The 23147-nt window shown below is 30.3% G+C and overlaps 1 long non-coding RNA gene across 1 annotated transcript; it reads right to left on the bottom strand.

Moving 5' to 3' along the window:
• Nucleotides 1–18236: 18236 nt before the first annotated feature.
• Nucleotides 18237–22943, bottom strand: LOC124366597. Its single transcript, XR_006922834.1, has 3 exons — nucleotides 22872–22943; nucleotides 18736–18923; nucleotides 18237–18418 (listed from the first exon to the last, which is right to left on the bottom strand). It is a non-coding gene; the product is annotated as an uncharacterized LOC124366597 (long non-coding RNA).
• Nucleotides 22944–23147: the final 204 nt, after the last annotated feature.

Raw genomic sequence — 23147 nt, 5'->3', positions numbered from 1 at the left:
ATTTTCATTTTAAACTTTCTTTCTGAAATATAGAAATTTTAATTTTAATATTTTTCCAACGTAATAGTTTTTAAATTTGGATTTGGAATAGGTATAAAATTAATACTAAAAATTTTTAAATTCTCATTTCTGTTAGAATATGACCCTAGCACAACATTTGTGTTAAAACTATCTTAACCGGAATACCGCAATATGGTTGGATATGATAGAAACAGACACGTAAACTGAATAATGGAAAATTTAATGTTTTAATACAATTTTATTGGTAAAAACTGGAAAGTACTGAAGATATGAAAATTTTAATAAAATTGTATAAGGTATAAATTATTATATCCTTGTTCCATAGTTAAATTGGTATAAATAAAGTTAAATTAGTTTTTCTTTTATTAATCTTTTTTCTATTAAGTTTTACTTCGTATAAAAAAAACCAGTTGAACCAATTGAGATTCAAACAACGTTCTCAGCTCAATCCTTATAGAAAAATTATATGGTAGTTTAATATAATGAAGTAAAAATTCTACAGTTCATTCATTATAAAAATTCATAAAATTTTTAAGTATGTAAAAAATTCCATACCATTTATTTCACAACACTATGAAAACCAAAAAGATTAATTATAGACTAAAACCAATCGTAAAAATTCCTTTTGTAGAAGGTTTAAACAGAGAACGTTGTTTAGATCTCTAATGATTCAATTGCGTTTATACGGGAAGTAAAAATCAATAATTTCTTAAAAGGGAAATTAATTTACGAGTCCTTATATCAGCTGTCCTGTACTATGTAACAAGGATATAAATTATTCATAACTTATAAAATTATATTAAATATTCTTTGTCTTACACAATTTACTTGTTGACCAAGAACATATATTTTATTACAACCTAAAAATAAAAGTTGTACAGTTTTCGTTCCCGACTTTTCCAAATATATTGTGATACTCGGATCAAACTACAACCATTTTACAATGGCCAACTCTTAACGGAAATGAGAAATTTAAAACATATTTTACAATTTATACTACAACTGATACAAATACTATTTATATTAAAAACTAGTTCAATTAAAGCAGTACTAACAAAACATCTATATTTTCCAAAAATAAGTTAAAAAAATAAAAATGAGCAAATATAAAAATATTTTAAAAATAACTTTGCATGGGTTAGGTAAATAGAAATCTCTATATTATCTGGTTAGGGATCATATACTCCATTTTATAGATATTATTCTAAAGAAAGTAATTAATCAATAATAAAGCCCATTATATGTTCAATTTAATTTCGAGTAGTACTTTAGAATAACTTTAAGCAAATAACTGTTAGTATCAGGAGTGGAATATTAAAGTACGGTAGACCGCTGCAAGATTTTAAAGAACCCCACTCTCGGTCTATACACTTGGCGCCTTTCTTAAAGTTTCCAGCAATTTCCCGCCAAGTGCCTCTTATCCTCAAGTTTATCCAATAACCCGTGGTACATCGCTGACATCGCTTATTTAAACCCTATTTCAGGCTCTTTATTTTCCTTACAACACATATAAATAAGGTAATCATTCAAAACGGTTATGCACTTAGTTCACACATATTTAGATTTTTTTTACTTGTTTTTTTTAAGACACAGTTAGGAATAAATAACAGGTTTCCTGACATTTTTCATTATTAATGTAACAAAAATGTAATACAATGTATCGATGATTGGAATCTAAAATTTTTCTGATGTAACCGAAAAATAAGAATTTAGCATACACAAAAAAAGTAAAACCTAATCATTATGTGGGAATGAGCTCGCCCATGTCCTGCATGTTAAAATTAGATCTCTGAAGCATTTAACTGATGTTCTAGAGCGATTAGAGCAAGTGCAGACCCTGTCTTGCTATAATTACTTATTTCATACAAGGATTAGGAAAAACCAATATAAGCACTCGTGTGAAAAAGTGACACATCATCTGAGAAAAAGGGAATTAGTGATGGTTGGAAATTGTTTACAAGGCAGCCGCATAAAAATATTTTACGTTTTTGTTTCTGATCTTAAAATTATATGGTACTTTACAGTTTTATTGCGTGTGACTTATTCGGAGATTTTATTCGTAACCAGGCTAAACCATCAGGTATATTCTTGAGAGTTTTAGTGTACACATTTTTTTTTTTTTTTAAGAACACAGCAGCCCCGGAAACTTATGTATTGAATATTAATTTAAAATTTATTTTTATTCTCCGTAACTTTGTACTTCTATTAATAAATAAATTTAAACGTTATTTCGTTATAAAACAGAAATACAATTAATGCTATATAATATACAATACTATGACATTAATAACCATTTCGCCTAAGATAGCTGTTTATTTATTCTCAATATGCATGTTTACTGTTTACTTTCTGTAAATCCATACGTCTGCAGCTTGGTTCAAACTTTAGACTTCAAACTTCAACTCTTAGATTACAGTCTCAAATAGCATTCCTACATAAATTATCTAGTAAAAAAACTTAATTCAGAAAGGTTTCTATCTTCAGTTGCCTCCTTCTCAAACTGGGTTACGCTGGTTTATTCGAGACAAAATTTGTAACAGAAGATATGTGGCCTTGATTATGAATCCTTTTCAGAAAAGAATCAGAAGAATTCTCAATAAAGGGTTGTAGGGAGATTCGTACTCTTAATTGGAAATCCTTTTAATCCATTTCATGTTATTTGTGTTTCAAAACAGAAGTAGTCTTCTCCCTTTATTCTCCTCCGCAGTGTATTATGTCAGAATAGGTTAATATTCATTACAAGTTTATTTAAAGAGCTACTTGGCCGGAAGAGCTTTCTATAGTCTACAAGAGGCCCTTGAAGAGATTCCGATGTGATGCAGCAGGCGTAGATCGCTGTCTTCAATATAGTTTCTTTAGAGTGGACGATTACTTATTTATATAATTATTTTTCCTCGTTGTTTTGTGTTATATATGTAACTATGTCAATTTATGTACATTTTACAGTCTTAGGTTTGTATTGTATATAAAGTGTTAAATGACTTATTGACTCATGTGCATTGAAGTATACAAAAAATGTATGTTGTTTAAGTGTGTAAATAAAAATTCAATTCAACGAAATAAGTTTCTTTAATCGAATAAAATTAATCTTTATTTACAACTAATACAATAATTACTATTCCGATCATACAATATTACATTACATGATTAAATTACACTACGGCTTTATTAGCTATAAAAGATCCAATCAATGCATTGTTTATCCTTTTCTAAATCTCGTCATGACGAAACTAGTAGTGAACTGGATTTAATATTATATTTAATAATAATAAGATTTAATATTAATCATGCTGAAATCTAATTTAGAATCAGATGGGCATTAAATACTGCTATTTAATGATGAAGTTAGTCAATTTTACATTGGATCCATTTAAAAATAAATTAATAGTTCTTAGATTAATTCAAACAAATCGATAGCCCGCGAAAGAGAAGAGCCACTTCAATAAGGATCGACAGTAACCTCTGACTAGCACGCCTGGATAGCAAACTGAACGAAGAAACGCTCTACTTGACATCAAAATGGCCGCGATAGTCCTGCATCTATCGGTCAGAGAGCGAACAAGCGTGACAAGCGTTACGTGACGTGAAACGAAAGTTTTTCTCCCGTGTAAATCATACATTCATAGTCCTCAAAAAGAAGTAGTGATTTCAAAAATTATTCCAGCAAGCGGTTGAACGTGTAATATATGATTACAAGGTGGAAAAACAACTAAAAGTAGTCATAGTAAAATGTAGTTAAGGTAAGTGGGAGTGAAGGTAGACCTAACGTTATCAGAGTCGACCATGCGCTGCTAGGTAGTAAGCAGTATTTGAACAGACCGGTTGATTCGGCCGCAGGTCCCTTATAACTGGAGGAAAACGCCTGTACAGTGTATCCGCTGCGTTGTATGCGTTCGTCAGTTTCACAGTCATCTCGATTACAGGGACCCGCACGCCACCTCCCACAGCGGCCGTGGGGATAGTTTGACCGATTTTCAACTCCCTATGCCTATAGTTGTAGAAAATTACATTTTGATATACAACATACGGATTGTAAGAAAATCTGATTTCATGAAAAACGTTTATACTTATTTAGAGCTGCCTTGAGTATCGATTTCTGAATAACATTTAATAGATCCATTGTGCTTTTGAACGCCACCCCCCCCCCCCCACCACACAATGATTCCATACTGTAAAGTAAACCGTGTTTAATTCATTATAAATTAACTCTCGCTCTAACTCATAAAGCACGTAGATAATTTTTCTAAGTTTAGGTTTTAAATAATTAACAATTAATGTGTAGTTCCCACATAAGTTTTTATTTAGTAGTATAACGGGTCATGCCACAAAAGAAGGCCTGTGGGAATACAGTAATGTTAAAGTCGTTAATGGTTTCAATTCATTTTGTCATGAAACAGCATTAATCTGAATTTTTAGTTTCTATATACATAAAAAGTCGAGTAAGTTACACAATTTATAATTCAAGAATAGATGTAACTTTTGTAATAATCTCTGAATTTTTGGATTTGTTTTGGCCCCAATTAGCAAAATAAATATTTAAAAAGCGTAAATATCTCGTAAAAATTTTAAATAGTAAAAAAAGATTTGTATAATAGTAAATATTAAAGAACCTATTAAATGTAAATAAACTGTTTTTTGTAAACATTGTTTATTTGCAATGTTTAATATGTGTAATAATTTAAACTATTATTTAAACTTTGTTTAATTTTATAATCTTGAAAGTTTAGAGTTAAGCTTGATATCATCAACACTTCTTATTCCAACCTTTTCTGGAACCACACTGTTGAACACGGAGTGAGAAAATATCCATGTAAGAAAGTTAAAATATTTCCTAAAAATATACGAAATTTCAATTGTATATTTGGTCAAATATTTAATATGCAGTGATTTGTCAGTAATGTATATACAAGACAAAGTAAATATCTAACATTTACTAAAATTTAAAGACCCGTCTTAGTTGTCTTTTGAAAAGAAGTAGGCTTCTGAGTTCTTTGTATTCATATTTATTTTCTTGATAGGGAACAAGGCAAATTAACTATGGCACAAAAAATACTAAGACCGGAATATACTCGTATAACAATGGCCAAGTAGATAATTGACTTCTGAAATGGGGAGGAATATGTACCAGGTAAAGAATTGAAATCCGTACTAAACTTTAACTGTGATTATTCAGGCCAATAAACTATTATAAAAGTTAAGTATCTTAATACATTTTCTTGTATTGAAACAATAAAATCCAGATACGTGCGTAAAGGTGCAGGTGAGACGTGAGTGAGACACACCCGAGCTGTAGGCTATGTAACATTGCTGGCGGAAACTGCTGTATATTGCATCTCTCTAAACTCAATCTGCGGCTTTTCATCTTGCTGTCAATCTTACGTGACAATGAATACTAAAGTATGTGGAAACACATCATTACTGGTATGTACTTTGGGAAGTTTATTTTTTACGCTGCACAGTTTATATTTTTTATTGTAGGGAAATAAGTTATTTAAGTGATGGCTGTTATGTTTAATTTTTATTTAATTACACGTTGCTATAAAACTAATTATATGGAACAAATTATAAAATTTGCTTGTAAAGCATCAAAGTGTGCGGGATGGGTTATTTACAGTAAATAGTTGACGCAATACAACAAAGGGATCTGGCAGTACAATGACTCCATGAAAAAACTGAAAAGGATATATACTGTTAGGGCGGGAGCTAAGGGATTAGCATGAATTCACAACAGCATGAATAGAAAAACAGCATGAATTCACAAGCTTACACAGATTTGTTTTGACTGTTGTTATAACTACTTAGGTGAAGTTACAAACCGATTTTGAAGCCTACCAATATGTTCAAGGGAGTGGGGAGATTGAAGGGGGCATTGACAATCAAATTTTATTTTTGTTGACGTGAGTTACATATACGGCAAAAGTCTCATTATAATAATGTACGTTATATGAAATACACGTTTTAAAATGGGCAAGCCATAGTAAAAACAGATAAAAAAGCACAACATCAATCAACAAAGGAATATAAAGAAATCCCATATCCTAGTAGTGACGTAAGTAACACAAAAACTCCTTAAAAGTTAAACGACGTCTAGTACTCTCAAACTGAATAGAGAAACATTCCTGAACTTATGGTAACCATGGCAACATTAACTGTTTAAAAGGACCAACTGTAAATCGATATAAATGGTGGATAGAAGCTAAAATAACTATATTAGAATTTGTCTTTAATAACAATCCATACAAAATGTGCTTTATCTATATATATATATATATATATATATATATATATATATATATATATATACATTGTTATAGTTATTTGAATGTAAGCTGCCTAATTCAATGTATAATTTCCGTTTTTCTATGTTCTTATGGATTTGAAATTGTTTTTACAGTATTTAAGATTGCTTTTTTATGTTCATGATAAACCGAAAAGGATATTTCTATTTTTCAGACATAGCTACCTATTAATTATCAAACCTACAAACATGTGCAAATGATTATCGGACTGGTAGTAATGGTAATGGTCGTAAATTTGATGCGTAATAAAAAGATAAATCCCAACTGATAAAAGGAAAAATCAGATAACTAATAAGATAAGCGGTAAAACATTTTTTTACCGATTTTTGCGTTCAACTCCCCTTCAGTAAGTGTGTTAAATTGCTTAGATCAAGTGCAAAACTTTTTATTTTGATATTTAGAAATATATAGAGGCTCATTTCCTCAAACCATATGTGTATCAAAAGATATAGGTTATTCTAATCGTAGAAGTAACAAGATCATTATTTAGTAACAGGATCAATATTTAGTAACAATATTATTTGCACCTAAACATCCGCCAATCAGGTGAAAACCTAATTTGCTTTTAAACTAAATAGTTTTACTTTTAACACCATACTCATTGTATATAATGTTAAAACATTCAGACCATATTGTATATTTAACTATTTATTGTTTATATGAGTTCTCTTTATCTCAAAGTTTATGAACCAAAATATAATTAAACTTCACAGATAGTGTGTCGGGACGTAATAAAATTACTATCGTAGTTTTATTTTTACCACCAAAACGATCTGAGTAACAAATAAAGTGTATATTTAGTTGTGTGTTCTGGATTATTCTTCGATTTCTACGCACTAGCTTGACTCATTCTGAAATGTGTATATTTAAATTAACTTGAACCTTATCTTATACGTAAAATATATACAGTAAGTGTTAAATTTTAATACTGTTCAATTCATTATTCATTAAATTAAAAATTATATTTCAAGTTTTATTTTTAAGATGTACCTATAGTTCGGATTTAAGCTTTTAGTTTTTATAATAAATGGTAATAGAGAATAAACTTAATAATGGTGATGGTACAATAGTAAGAGAAATAGAGTTTTTTGTGAAAGTAAAATCAATTTACCAATACTACAACGTTAGGCTCAGTTTTGTGAAGATCAGACACACTGGAAGGTAGACCACAGACCAAAGAAGCCTTTGATCTCAAATGTAATCTCCAGCATAGAGCGAAGGTCACCTTATTCCTGGACAGAGCATCTTTGTCAGAACCCAGAACTCGTAAGCTTCTTACGGTATTCCAATGGAAACACATTCAAATCTCAGAACATTGAGTAGTTAAAGATTTTACACCAATATTTGGTTTGTCTCTGTCCAGCAACATTTGCAATCAAAGAATAATTACAATTATTAAACGTCTTGAAAATACAGACATTACTATTTAATTTTGTAGCCAACATGCCCGAACGCTTTTATCAAACAAATAAATTTGAAATTAATCACTATCACTAATAAAGTAACATGCCACACTAATTAAGAGATCATAAACAATATTAGTACTACATGAGTCATGTAGGCTTGTTCGTGCCAATAAGCCTCTTTCTCGCGTTAACCTGATAGTAGCATATGTTGATCGTGATTAATATAAATTAACAAACATTAAAACAATAAATAGACTATTGCAATACATCGTTAACATATGATACAAATTTATAATAAAAATAAATGGATATAATTTACAAGGCAGAATTACGCTACAAACGTTGTATGAAAAGCATCGCTGAGGGTACGTGAAACATTTCAAGCCTATTGCTCTTACTCTATATTGGTAGAAATGCGGCAAAGTCGTATTTTTATTTAAGACCTACAATTCGTGCTTGTATGTTTTATCGTCACGATTAAACTTGCATGTATATTTTGCAATCTCGAGTATTTATTACTTCAATCTCAGATATAAATGTGTTTTGTCTATTCGGTACAAATTATTGCCATACATGTTCACAACCCTTGCGATATATCATTTGTATAGTGTAGAGGAACAAAAAACTGATGAACGGAGTGAAGTAATTTAATCATTTCAAATGACCTTTTGTTTACATTAGTGGCTGGAAAATAGGAGGTATTGAAAAGCGGTTTTAACCTATTTTAAATAATTTGAAAGAAGCATCAGGCCTTTAAGTATTTGTTTTATGTTGTTTATTTATTGTGATTGTTGTTTGTGTATAAAAAACTTACTCTTGTTGTAAATGGTCCATATTGGGAACAACTGGGGGGTTCTAAAAACGGACCGAAGCTGAGAAACCCCCTTTTGACACACCCTTAGATTACGTGTGTGATTGTGTTGAATTTCCCAAAGAATTCTTTAACATCTACGAATTTAATTTATATTTTGTAATACAAGCTGAGCTCCAACAGTTCTCATACTTTTTATTATACACAGATTTATAAATATTGTACACATTTTAACGTTAAAATGTTACTAGTTAGTTTAGTACTATCATGAATAAGTGTTTAAATATTATTTCAAATTCTTGTAGTCTTGTATCTGAAAAATCTTAGATAACACATTATGTTTAGATGTACACATAAATATTTGTGTAAAACAGTAGTAATTTTATAATAATTCTGTCAAAAGTAAAATTGATACTACTTAGTTTATTACTTTCATGGACAAATTTTAAATATTATTTTATATTCATATAGCTGTTAAAATTTCAGCTTGCACATTACGTTAAGATGTACACATACCGTTTTATGTAAAACACTACTTAATATAAACATATTTAATAAATACCTCTGAATAATTTCTGCTATGAATTCCGTCTTTTGTAAGTTACGTATTACATAAGTATTGGCATAACTGTATATTTTATTTGGATTAAAGTACATATTTTACTCCATTTTACTAAATGGTACCTTTTTTTACTGAACCCGTATTATCTTTGGTACAAATTCATATTACTTAGTATTTATTTATTGTGGTTCACAAGAATTTGAAAACGACATCAACTACTGACTTGAAAAATGTTGCGAGTGACAATATAAACTGCTTCACATACACTCATTGAACATAGATTCTGAAATCATAACAGTAATTAATCATAGGATTAACTATACATAAACCACATATCTAGTCGGTAAGTAACACTTTAATTTATAATGGTAGTGAGTAGTGTATGAGATCCTTCAAACTTATTAATCGATTTTCTTTCGCTATAAAACAGTTTGCTTCACAAAATGTAAGTTTTGGCGCTGAGCTTTGTGTATTTGACGTATTTTACGAACAAGCTCATACTAATTTCCTGCTTTATGCCAAGGGCACCCGTTGTACATGGAGTTTATGTATTTCTTCAACAGACATGACTAATATAGCTCATATTACTCTGTATAATATACAATAGGTTTATATTTGATAAAAGTTGTCAGTAATAATTTTCAAAGCAATAGTACATTTTTTCAAAAACGCTTCTATGAAAGATATTTTTATTTACTATATAAGTCTCTTGTAATCATAACACATCACATTCAGCAATGGTTTAATTCCACAAAATAACCAATACTCTCTCACCTTGGCTGTTATCGATCTTTTCCTACACGCATCAAAAACTCATGTAATGGATGTAAAATGTGCACTAAACGAAGCATATCCCTCATTAACCTGCTATTAATAGCCAAGCACTTGAAACTGTTCTCTCAACCAGGAATGTAGCTGTGAATTTTGATTCAGATGTTACGTCACAAGTGAACTGAATGATGGTATTATCTTATGGTCATTTTATCACTGTTGCTTTCTTCCAAAAGATTATTCTGCTACGGAAGAGAGATCTGACTCTGGTTTGTGGTGTCTGTGCTCGAGAAAGCCGTAGAGAGCAGTTTCAATCGAGTGGTGTCCTCGCACTCACAGGCCTCTAAACATATTAGTCTACTATTCTTATGGAAAAATTTAGTCATTGATAGATTTGGGTTACATTTCTTTGAATCTATCTGTTAGTAGAAGTTCCAAAATCAAAGTTTTTACCAGTACACTAAGAATATTAAAAGCATTACAATCTTGAAAACTTTCAAAACAGATGTGTGGACTTACTCGCTCAGAATAGCGTTTTGCGGGTTTTAATACGTCCTTGCGTCGCTGCGAGAGAGGTCGGCAGGGTAGGAAAAGTACTTACATTATTGTGTTCTTAATAGTTTGTTTACTATGATTTGTACAAATACCTAATCTCTACTATTAGTACTGTTGTTTGTTTGATCTTCATGCACAGAAAAAATTTAGTTGTATCAACTAAATGACTATTGGATATTAACTGGTTTTCAGTTGTGTTACCGTGTAATAAACATATGTTAATATGAAATGTTAACATAAACAGTGCTTTAATATAAATTAAAATGCTGTGCATACTACACAACATATTGAATTAACAATAAACATGCTAGTATACGTTGGTCTACCTGTATAAAACTCTAAGAAAAGTGTATATGTGAACAAAATAAAACACTATATATACAAAAACAAGTACGTCAAAATTTCATAGAATAGATGAATTATATATAAGGCTTAGTTATGTAATATATAGTTATGTTTTCAATCTATACACGTAACTCAAATTATCAAACATCAGCAGAGCACTCGCTAACCGCTCTCCTTTCATCACTGTTATTGGAAAACTCACTGGACTGACATATAACAAAATAACATCTTTCTTGGGGTTATTTTCTGTTATTGTATTTTATTTTAGAGTCTCATCCAAGATGACCTGTCTCGCGTAAAAAAATAAATAGTTTACTATGAAAATATTTAAATCGACTAATCTATCGTATATGGAAATATCCCTTCTCACTCAATCGGAAGAAGCTATATTTCATATAACTCTCTCCTTTTTAGATGTAAAGTAAAGTAAATTCGTTTTCCAAATATATACAAAAATTAGCTTAATACAAATCATGACTGTACCGAATGGACGGAACACATGTGGTTGGATACATATGAGGTTACCACATTTATTGTCTTTACACAAACATTTTATATATTTATATTTAAAAGGTGCATTAAAAGAACAATTTCCTCTTTGAGTAAAATTTATTTAGGCATGCTTAAGTACGTATTAATATCTATGAATATCTCATTAAAGATTGCTGTCAAATTCCTTTCTGATATAAACCTTTTTGTCACATTCTGTGATGATAAAAGTATTGTTGCCAATCTCTATACTGTTAAAAATTGTGTTAGATACTTTACTTTAAATAACTATCTAATAATGGTATTATTGTCATAAAGAAATAATAAACACTACGGTAGTCATTACATATATAAGAAGAATATTGAGACTAAAAAACATTAAAAATTATTAATTTAATCGTTTAAAATGTTGGTCTAGAGCAAATAAAATTTTAAACCATTATAATTTAAACTAGAACAATCTATTACAAATAAACATAATAAAAGTCAAGACATTTTCAAATGTGTTTGCATAACTGTCCAACTAAAATGGAAAGATTTTACTAGAATATGTGTAATATTTTTCCTAAACACATACATGAAGTTATGGATTAACCGCTCTCGATCAAACAGCAACGTATCTCTTTGAAGACTAGTACACAAGTTATTAAAGTCAAAGCCTGTATTGGTAAAAGAAATACTTTTTACATTATATTTCTATAGACATTTATTAAACATTATTTATTATATTTTATTTGTATCACTTAATACTCTGCATGGAGAGGAGTTTTTTGGTGTATAATGTCTTTCAGGAGTTTATGTTTACCTACAGGTAAGAATAAATTGTAAAATACTAGTTAAATAAATAAAAAATTATAATAATTCAACGAAACTGTTATGACGTTCCACGTATTTCTCTGTAATTATTAGAAAATACAATGGTATTATTTATAATCGTATCAATAAACAACATAAATTGAGCATACAAAAACGACATTCCTGAAATCATACGTCACTAAACGCTAAAACAACAGTTTCCTGATTCACCGTGCAGGAACGGCACTATTTCACTGTTTGTTGTTTTGACCTCTTAAAAATACAATTACGTGTCCTTTTATGCAAGTTATAAAAAATGACCATGTTAATACTTTAAATATTCTTGTAAAATTATTTAACTTGATTTTTATTTTATTTTCTGTTTATGACCAACGTTTGAATGATTTAAGACAAGGATCTCCGTGCCTTTTCAATAAGGCCCAAAACGAACGTTTGGCGAAGAACGAACAAATTATGCAGAGCAAGTGAAGACAAAGGCTAGAAGGGATAAATAATTTAATTTCGTTGACGTTTACACAAAGGGCAACCAACTCTGATTCTTACTCATTTCAGTAAAATAATGGTCTATATTAGGAATCCGGCTCAAATTGAATTTAACAGCAAGACTTTGGTTATTTACAGTGGCATTACCGCTAAAGTGAAGGAATTTCTTTATGATGTTGTTCAGTTAATAAAGACAGAACAGTGATTATTATATAGAAATTCATTGTAATATTCCGCTTTTAAATATAATATTCAGTCAATTTTGTCTTATTATCTCCGTGTAATCAATAAACTATTACATTTTTCTATTAATTATTTCGGAAATGATAATCTATAATTTGGCTTTAATATAAATCGAATTGGTGGAATAGCTTCAACAACAACAAAAGACGATACAATTTTTTTCGTTCATTTTAACTTATAAGCAGATTAAATTTTACACAAAATCATGTTTAAAATTCAGTATAGACTTAAAAACACTTTGTGTAGTGGTTCGTAGTGTTGACTTTCAAACCAAATCCATATGTGGGTTCATTTTTATATAATCACATTACAGATTATTACCTTAAAATTTGCAAATCACAAATATAAAAATAAATATGGAAAAGGAAAAGTTTGGAAATTGAAAAAAAAAATATTCTTTCCAACCTTAAAATATTTCAATGTATTAAGTATTAAGGGTTCATTAAATTGTCATCTCATCAACTAAATTAGTTACTTACAAGGTCATGCTAACGAGCAAATTTTCTAAAACATCATCATACATCTCTGGCAAGGTAGTTAATTAAAGCTCTGTTTACCCAAAATTAATGAAACAGGAAATTACCTGACGCTATTTGATGCGTCTGCTTTGATGCTACTCATGTACAAGTACTGCTTACACAGCTGCATGTCAACCTGATAAGCTGTATGTACTCCACTGTATGATGAAGGTGCTTTTGGTTATTACGCTACACATTTTAAATGTTAATATCGGCTTTTAAAATTTTCCTGTATAATGAAAGGAATAACTTACTCCTTTCATAATTTAATGATCCTTAACTTATATAAAAATAAAAGTAAATTAATAATTGTGTTTCGCATAAAACGAACATGCTAACTTCGTTTTAGGCCACACAATGAAAATGCTTTCTTCCTGTATACTCTATTTATTTATGCATCAAAGGAAGGAAGTGTCATTTTGAGAGAGAACTTTGAGGACGCGAGGCGGTGCCTAGAGAGACAATTCCCTGGAGGGTGGCAAACAACTTTCCTTGCGTGGAGCGTAAATTCTCTTCGAATTTCAATAATTTTAGTAAGTAGCACTATAATTATATAACAATAATTTAATTTCACTATTTAAAACTAATATCTACATCTCAATATTCTTATACAAGTTAGTTATGTCATACAAATTATACATTTTCGTGGCAAAACCTTTTACTTACACTAAGCATAAAGATTAGTACAGTACACAAAATATAAAATATATAATAAAAAAATTACACATCAATTTCAATGATTCAAAAACACAGTTATTTGTGATTGGCACTCATTAAAACCACATATAGTTTTGTTCAGAAGGAGAAGCACAATACATTTATAGCGTTGGCATTTACATTGGCATCTCCAGCCGTTTACGACATTGTTACCTGAATTTAAAATGTATACGTACGGTCTCTTTTGTTCTAAGTGCACTATATGTAACATACTATGGATGAATTGGTTATTATTTGTTTCCTTCTATCCTGATCTGCGAGTATAAACCATATTACAAAGCTACACAATATCAAACTAAATTAAATTCAAAGATTCTCCGAGAATTTTTAATAATGTTAAAATAGTAGTAAATGTTCTTAAACAATACTACTCCAATATAGTTTATTCTTTGAACGAGGATTTTAAAAACCAAATTTTCATCATACGGCGACTCCACAAATAAGTATTTAGATTATTTTTATAACTATTAATATTAAAATACCATATGGTGTCAATATATAAATAAAAGACTTTAGTAAATATGTAAGCCGGAATCAAATATTAAATATGACTAAAGTTTAACTTTTTTATAAATTGAGAAGAAACAAAACTATTAAAATCATGCCTGAAATATTCGATAGGGCCTTCTTTATTGCTTATGAGTTTTCCTTTTTTTCTGTTTATGTTTAGTGTTTCCTAAAAATTCAATTTTATTGGTTTTTGTACTTCATTTGATAATTTTATATTTTAAATTTATTTTATGTGTCCTGATTCAATGCAGTGCTTAGCTATAGCAGATTTTTTAACTCTTCCATATTTTGAGTACGGTAAATTCTCTTTGAATCGTGTTTTTATTGTTTTTTTGTTTGTCCAATATAAATTTTGTCCCAGTCAGGGCATCTAATTTAATAAACTCCTGATTTATTATAATTTGAAATTTTATCTTTTAAATTAAAATATTTTTTACTGTGAACAATAATGGTTTGAACGGCACCTGTATGAGAGTAGGCGTAGACCAGTACCATCCTAGTAAATAATTGTACAATTTTAAAATTAGTAGTCTCCATAAGCAACGGAGTAGAAGATTAATAGCCTATCGTTGTTTATTAGGAGCTACCTTCAGTATTGTTTTATGAACATTTAAAGTTTCTAATATAGCTTTGTAAGCTCCTGTACATGCGATGATGCTGTATTTTAAAAGGAATTGTGCATACATAATTTAATATATTAAAATGTTTTATTTGGCCCAATTTATGAAATAAGTATTATTAATTATAATAATTTGGAAATTATACAATGAAGATGTGGTTCCCATCAAGCATTAGTTATTAATCTTAGACACTTGTAGTGGTCCACTTTCTTTATCAGCTGGCAGTCGCAGGCAGTATTGAGCCAGTCACCGGACGATTTTAGCAGCAGCCGCAGGCCACAGGTAGCTCGCAGCTCAAAGTGCGATCAGCAAACTCTGTTTAACTTATATAAACAGTTAAAATATTTTCAGAAAACGATATATATACATATATTTTTTTTATTTAATTCTCACAAAGTTCTCTCGTATACGTTGTACTTCATGCCTACTTTTCCGCTAAAATTTACTACTGTATCAACTATACGATTGTGAATGATACTACTGAGATATTCAATTTATTTAAATTATTTACATATGGTAATAATAATAAAAAACGCAAAGTGTTTCCCCCAACTACTTCAAAACTCCGGAGTTTCACTACTTATATTATTTATACTCACATCTCGATTTCAACCGCTTAGATTACTCATGAAACCATTTAAAGCCTTGCACTACAATACATTCTAGTTTATTAAACAACAAAAAGTTCTATATATCATGCAATCTGACTTGAATCCCTTATTTAGAGCCTACGCAATTTAAAGTGTACTTTAAACTCAGAAACCTTTACTAGTAATTTGAAAATTAGGTGGATTATAGAAAATAACCATTTTTATAATCTTTAAATTTAAGGATTGAAATTGAACTCAAAAACACATCTACAAATGTTTATTCACTGTCGAAGTTTCCCAATGATACCAATATAGAGGTTTTGAAGTCCGTGTATTATTGGTATATTTATCCGCATCGGATATACGGGTTGGTTTTTGTGGTAAATCTTTCAGTTCTTTTAAAATTGAAAAATTCTGCATTCAGTTGCAATATTTTAATCGCAACAATGCAATATTATTTGTTACACAATGTTTTTAAAACTCAGGGATTCTTAATAAAAATTATTTAGATCATTCGAAATTGTACCTACTATAATTCGCTCAATTTATTAAACAAAATCTTATTCCTATACATTTTAGTAATAATGATACAAATTTCAATATACTTAAATTTATGGTTGGTTTTTTATTTTAAGACTGGGCTGCACGGATGAGCTAAGACCAAGTCCACGTAAAATAACGAATATGTATACATTTACATTAAATGTAAATGTATACATATTCGTTATATTAAATGCTCTATTTTTATGCAGAATCACCCAAAGTTCGAAATGGGCCATTACATAGGTATTCTTTTCGGAATTCTTCACTTACATCGACTCATACAAGACAAAATATAGACAAAATACTCCTTCTGACTCAGTCTAAATAAGAATGTATATTCTGTGACTAAAATATTATCAATCTATTCTCATGTGACTTACCTGTAAATCAATAGCTCAAAAACTACAGTATATAAAAAATTGGTTTACAACAACAAATTTAGGAAGTAGTATAATGTCACACTAAATAGTTTGCTTTGAAACACATTTTAATGTTATATTTTCTTATTTAAGGCGGGGATTGGAGGCTATTAAATGTTTAACAACTGATTAAACTCTTTATTAGCTAGTTTTACTTTTGGTTGATGGTAACTTTGGACCCATTTCTCAAAAATTTGTAATTACCTATGTATATGGCCCTTGCCAAATCATTCTTAAATCTTCAATAATATTCAGCATATTATTTAAGTAGAGAAATATGACGATGTTTAGTATTAGCAAACTTCATAAGTGACCTCAGATAACACAGTATAGATACGAAGTGTAATGATGCTATCATTGTGTATAACTTAAATGATAAATTCGTGTAATGCACATTCGTCATAATTTACCAGTAAACAATATTTGTTGTCCATTCGGAACCATCTGTCTATAGGAATGTAGTAATGATGCATCGTTGTATACAGCAAGTTCAGTAAAACATTTCCTTCTCCTATAATTGGAGGATTACATGATTATACCTTCAGGGATACAATCTCTTGTTACTCCTTGCAAGTTGTTTTGTAAAATATTATGTGGAGAAACGACATGACATCTGACACAATATATTAAGTACAGTGCCATCCGTTCAGAGGCGCTTCATCCTCACATTATTCACTAACTCCTTCCCTATTATACAGGGCGTTTCATTACTGGTGACCTAAATTTAAGGTAAAATATAGAGGCAGGTGTTCATGTTATAAACAGATTGCCAAATCCAATTAAACCTGCCTCAACGCCCAGGGTGTTAAAAACTCGTACCAAACTCTACCTGGCGTCAAACGCTTTTTACAGTGTTGATGAGTTTCTGGTATTCAACTGGGACCACGCGATGAGGAAATTGGAAGAGACCGTGATTGGCATATAGTGAATGGGGTTTGAATGTTTGGATGTTGTAAATTTGAATGTGGCCTTTATATGAGATGGATAGAAACAATTTAGGTATGAAAATTGGTTTGCTATGCAATTGTTAACTTCAAATAAACTATTTGATTTGATTCGAGCCAGCAGTGCGGTTTTTCTTGCAGCCCTACCCTGCTGGCGACTTGCGAGTAACATCTAAAACATATCACTGAGGACCATCGTAATAAATAACAAGTGGTTTTGACAAAGTAGGCTACTGAGTTAGAAAAAAACTGCGTTGAGTTAGAAAAACCTGCGTATGAAGCCTTGGGCAACAGTTAGTGAAAATGTTATGTTGCGGGTTTGCTTGAATGAAATACTCGGCAAATATTTACAACAGACATAGTCAGTGGTTATTAACACGATTCCACCTCACAAGGATTATCAATAGTTCTGTCATTTTATAAGTTTACTTCTTGAGTTCAACTCTTCACTGCGTAGCTCCAGTTAGTTATAAGGTCACTGGTGCTTCAAGAACAATCAAGTTGAGAAGTCCAGAACCCACTATACTAGTGGAGAACGTTCACAGCGATAAGGAGAAACGGGGATGGTCACATGCACTGAAAATTGGTATAATTTAGTATCACTTTAAGTATACAATTACAACGACCCATCTTGTATTGCAGCGGTGCTTTATGTAACCAATAGGGCAGAGATGAGATTATTCATATTCCCCTGCACTTGCATATGTCTTGGTGTAAAACTACTTGCCCTCCAGCCGCAGTCACTATTTGTTGACACTGCAACATTTATATTATAATGTTATTATGCATATAGTATATTTATATTTAATTGCAGTAAAGGGAAAATATGATACAATAATTGTATATCTAGCTTTAGTGGGTTTAAAATTTAGGGATAACTTTATTTATTTATATATTATACTAAATTATTAAAAAATTGTTTTCCTTGACTGATTATTTTTGAATTATTTTTTTAGACTGTCTCAAAACAGTTTAGAAATTAAACGTTGAATAAGTTGTTTCTACTCCATTTTTAAAATGCCATTGGCTTATTCAGAGATATGTGTAACATAATTTACTTTAAAAGTACTTACATTTATGCACTTCCATAGAGGCAAGACGTGATCTAGACATCACGAGACGATAGGAGTCGCTACCAGAGGCTCAGCGTAGTATCCTGCAGGGCAAGTCGGCTCACAAGTGATCAGTGTGTGGTGTGACGTCATGGAATTACAAGTCAAGACGAGACAGGCTGGTTCTACGAGAATAACTGCAACACAGTCTACAATACACACATTTTTTGTAGTTTAAAACAATGCTATATAAAATATAAAGATACCAAATAACAATAACAAGTAGGTTATCACTGCATCACTGCATGATGGAGAGGATTTTTCATGGCGTTAGCGTATGTCACGTTGAAGACTCTGAGACTGTCGAGAGGATTCTCAACTCCAGGAGGACAGCAATAGACTATGGGAAGTGTGGTGGCTGCTGGAGTGGACACGGTCTCAAGAGGTGGCGGCGGCGTAGCTATGGGTCTCCCGTACACAAGACAAGCACAGCGCCCGATATATCTTTTAAAATATCTGCCAAATTCCATCAAAGTTTAGAACTCGGACATTGTATCGGCCATCCAATTTTTCAATAAAGCATTCAAGAGCACGTTCTTAGCAAGAATGGGGTTGTAGATGTCCAGGTCAGAGACATCCAGACAGAGTGGCGAGGACGTGCTTGGTATTACTTCTTGCTATGATCGATGTCAAAGAGCTGGTTGATATCATAGATATCTAGAGATGAACTGTCCAATCAATTGTTAACCAAGATACATTAATTAAGGGAATAATTTAAATTGTGTAAAAATGATCAATATTTAAATAATTTATTTAATAATTGTAAAGTAATCAGTTAAATTAAACTCCAAGTTATAATTGAAATAGAAGTTTGACTAGGCTGAATAAACTGTATAACAATAATTATTTGCTTTTGATTTAAAACCAAAACTTGTGGACTACGTTAAAATAAAATTATATCATATATTAGTACTGGGAAAAAGTGGCTAGAACATATTTTATTAGTAATTTGAATGCAGGGTTCCCATCGCTTTGACAGGATGTGGGGAGAGCAAGCTTCTCAGGTAAGCGGTGAGCTGGTGATGGGCAACAATCTGGTCGCTGCTCAACACTTTACCCCATATCCTTTAAACCAATCTACACGAGTGATGGATGGTATGGAAATTTAACAGAGCTAGTGTCATGTAGCGGCTTCTTCATCTTCCGCTGCTCCCGGAGTATGGGGTAACCACTGTGGATCATGTTTGTGTCCTGGCAGCAAGCCTCACTGGAAGTTTATCAGGTTAACAATTCCATCAGAATTCGGGCAGTGAATCATCCGTTGGACTCAGCCCTTTTAATTATGTTCACTATTTTTGGAACATTGTTCTTGACATACCTCTTAACTAAATTCAAGAACTGAAATAACTTCTAAAAACTAGTAAATAATAACTCTCTATTAGTATTAAAATCTATACAATATTTCATATAGTGTTTGACCAAATGCAATAACTGTATTTTTCTTAACATTATTTCTTCTAGATAATATTATTAATTTATCGAATGCGTGAAATATTCAGTTTTACGATCTTAATGAAATTGCTGTAATTCTTTCAGATATTCTAGACCAACTTTAAGAGTATGTCTATAAATTTTTTTCTATTACGTTATTAAATCCCATTCTTTTGTTGTGAAAATTATCAGATCGAAACATTTTATAAAAGGGAAAATGAATTAATTCTGTGATACAGGCGAATAATAAAGAATATTTGCATTAAAATAAATACGTAAATTGTAATTCAAATTTGGTTAATTATATCATTGGTTGTGTAAATATATACACTAAACTTGGGCCAGTTAGATTATAAACTAATTTACAACAAGTCAAGGAAATTAAATTTAAATTTTTAAATATATCACCAAGCAAATAGAACATTAATTATTTTATATTATTAAATATGCTTAAACTTTTGTCTTTCAATTTTTTTCGAAACATTACGATAATGTTGTGGTTGTAATAATCATTATTTTAAGATATTTTTTAGTCAAAAGAAATTTAATAGCAATTTTGAATTTGAAATTCCACAACATGATCAAGTTTTTAATACAATCGAATAATTCATAACAAATTAATTCTTTACCTGAAAGAGTTTTGAGGATTCCCTTCAACATTTTATTTCGTTCAAAATTTTTTTCAATTTTATAATGTTATTATTATGTTTAATATCATCGCGTTTCAATTGGTTTTGCTAACTTTTCTATAGATAATGCAATAAATGCAAATCTATCCACGAATGAGGGTATATACATTTGCTAAGTTTAACACATAAAACTCATATCCATATCTAGAATATAAATTATAATTGATGTATCCTTCATCATTGTTTGTGATTAAATCAAAATTTCCGTATTGTTTTACTAGTTCCTAAATGTGTAAATGAGCATTATAGTCTTACATATTATGATAGAAAACAGGAATATTTTGAGGAAATTTCAGATTTATATTACAAAATTGTATGCATATGTTTTTGCTTCCCTACATTTTCTAGTTAAATGATAAAGAAATCCAACTTTTTCAATAGTGTCATAAAACACAGTTTATTCATATCTTGATATAAATATTTTTTACAAATATGACTGGTTTGCACCTGTGATATGAAATGTATTCTTCTTTACTAAATCTTTTTGTTTTTTTTTTAGAATTGAATGTTTGTGTTACATATTTTATGTTATGAGTTCTTTAAATATTTTTGTAGCGAAATTAGACATTTTTTTCACTTTTACTTTATAGCATATAGGATTTAATACTGATCTACAAAATTTAATTAGTTCTCCAGAAAACCAACACCACTACAAAAATGAACAAAAGGATATTCTCCTTATCCCAAATCATCGTACTAAGTTATCTAGGTAACACTGCTTTACTAGCCTTAATTATTCTAATACTACAATTTTACAAAAAGTGCAATCCAAGCGCTTTTTCCTTGCAAGATAATCAAAGGCATGTTTACTTGAAATACCATTTCTTCTGTTGCCAAGTTGTTTATTGATAATATAACTAGTTAATAAACAAAAAAACTGTTAAATAAAAATTGACCGCTATGATATAATATTTTCACTTATAATGTACAGTTGTTTTGTTTGATCCTTTATTGTTTTGTGGTAATACTTCAATATAGTGAATAACGTTATAACCATCATCGAAAAATCATTTTGGTGAACAACAATAAAAATATTATTACCATTAATACTACTACTACTTGTGTCAGTAAAACATCTTCATAATATGTGAGACTTAAAATTTAAAATCTTCCTTTAATACCACTCTCCCTAGTGGTTAAGTCCATGTCTGCATGAAACATGTTTAGTTTACTGGTTATGTAATGATAACTTATTCCTTCTCTGGTGAGTTAATAACGATTATTATGAGATAGTTGAGTCATTTGTGTTAAATTGGTTTATTATTACCATGTAACTTTGTTGCAATATTATACAGGTATGTTAGTTTTCGTACCTGAAAACCGATTCAAGTTGTCTAATTAGAGTTGGTGAAGAGACAATAAGAAATATTCAACAATGAATCAGTTAGGTTAGGGGGCGATAAATGTGTGGATAAATTGATTTTAAGTCTTAACTGTAGAATAGGATCATCAATTTAACAGCTAGTGTAGATATTGAGTAATAATTATTCGAGCTATACTCAAGACTAATCGTTTAAGATGATCGTTTAAATTAAGATGAAATCTAGATGAGTTCCAGATAGGTGAAGAAATGAATGACGTAGAAGACGTGTTTTAAGTACACATTCAGCATGAAGGGTTTTGTGAAAAATGACCTGATACGGTGACGGTCTGACAGTGACAAATATCTCACTGGTGTGACCGTGACGGTGACACTGTTCTGAATAGTGATAAGAGCTAAAAATATTGCGTTAAGAGATAAATTTCCTAAAGAAATAAAAAAAAACAGGTCCAGTGATATAACAAACAATAGCGAGACTATACAATAGAGACTCAACAATGTTTTATAAGCAAGTAAGGCACTGAGACAATTACCTAGTCATTCTGGCTATACGTAGTTAATATAGTTTATCCTACTATTCATTCTAAGTCTTAGACACAGCATACTGATATTTAAAATAATTTTGCAGTTTAGTTGTAATTACGTTTGTTACTTACCAAAACAGGTAATTAATAAAAGCACTAACAGTTTTCTGCACCAGTTCATTACTCAGCTAGTTACTGTTTACATATCACAGTTTACAAAACATGTTGATACCCTCTTGTCACATATGTTAATGCAAGGGATAACAGTTGCAAATAACTTGATATCTTAATGAGCCTCATTTGCAAACTTATTTTTGAATATTCAAAGAAGCAAATTTAAACAATCCACAACATAGATTTATTTAGTCTTCTTGTGATTATTTTATCCAAATTAAACATAAAAATTAC

The sequence above is a fragment of the Homalodisca vitripennis genome, chromosome 7, assembly GCF_021130785.1.
Source record: "Homalodisca vitripennis isolate AUS2020 chromosome 7, UT_GWSS_2.1, whole genome shotgun sequence".
Taxonomy (NCBI): Eukaryota; Metazoa; Arthropoda; class Insecta; order Hemiptera; family Cicadellidae; genus Homalodisca; species Homalodisca vitripennis.
This window is presented reverse-complemented; position numbering and strand designations above follow the sequence as displayed.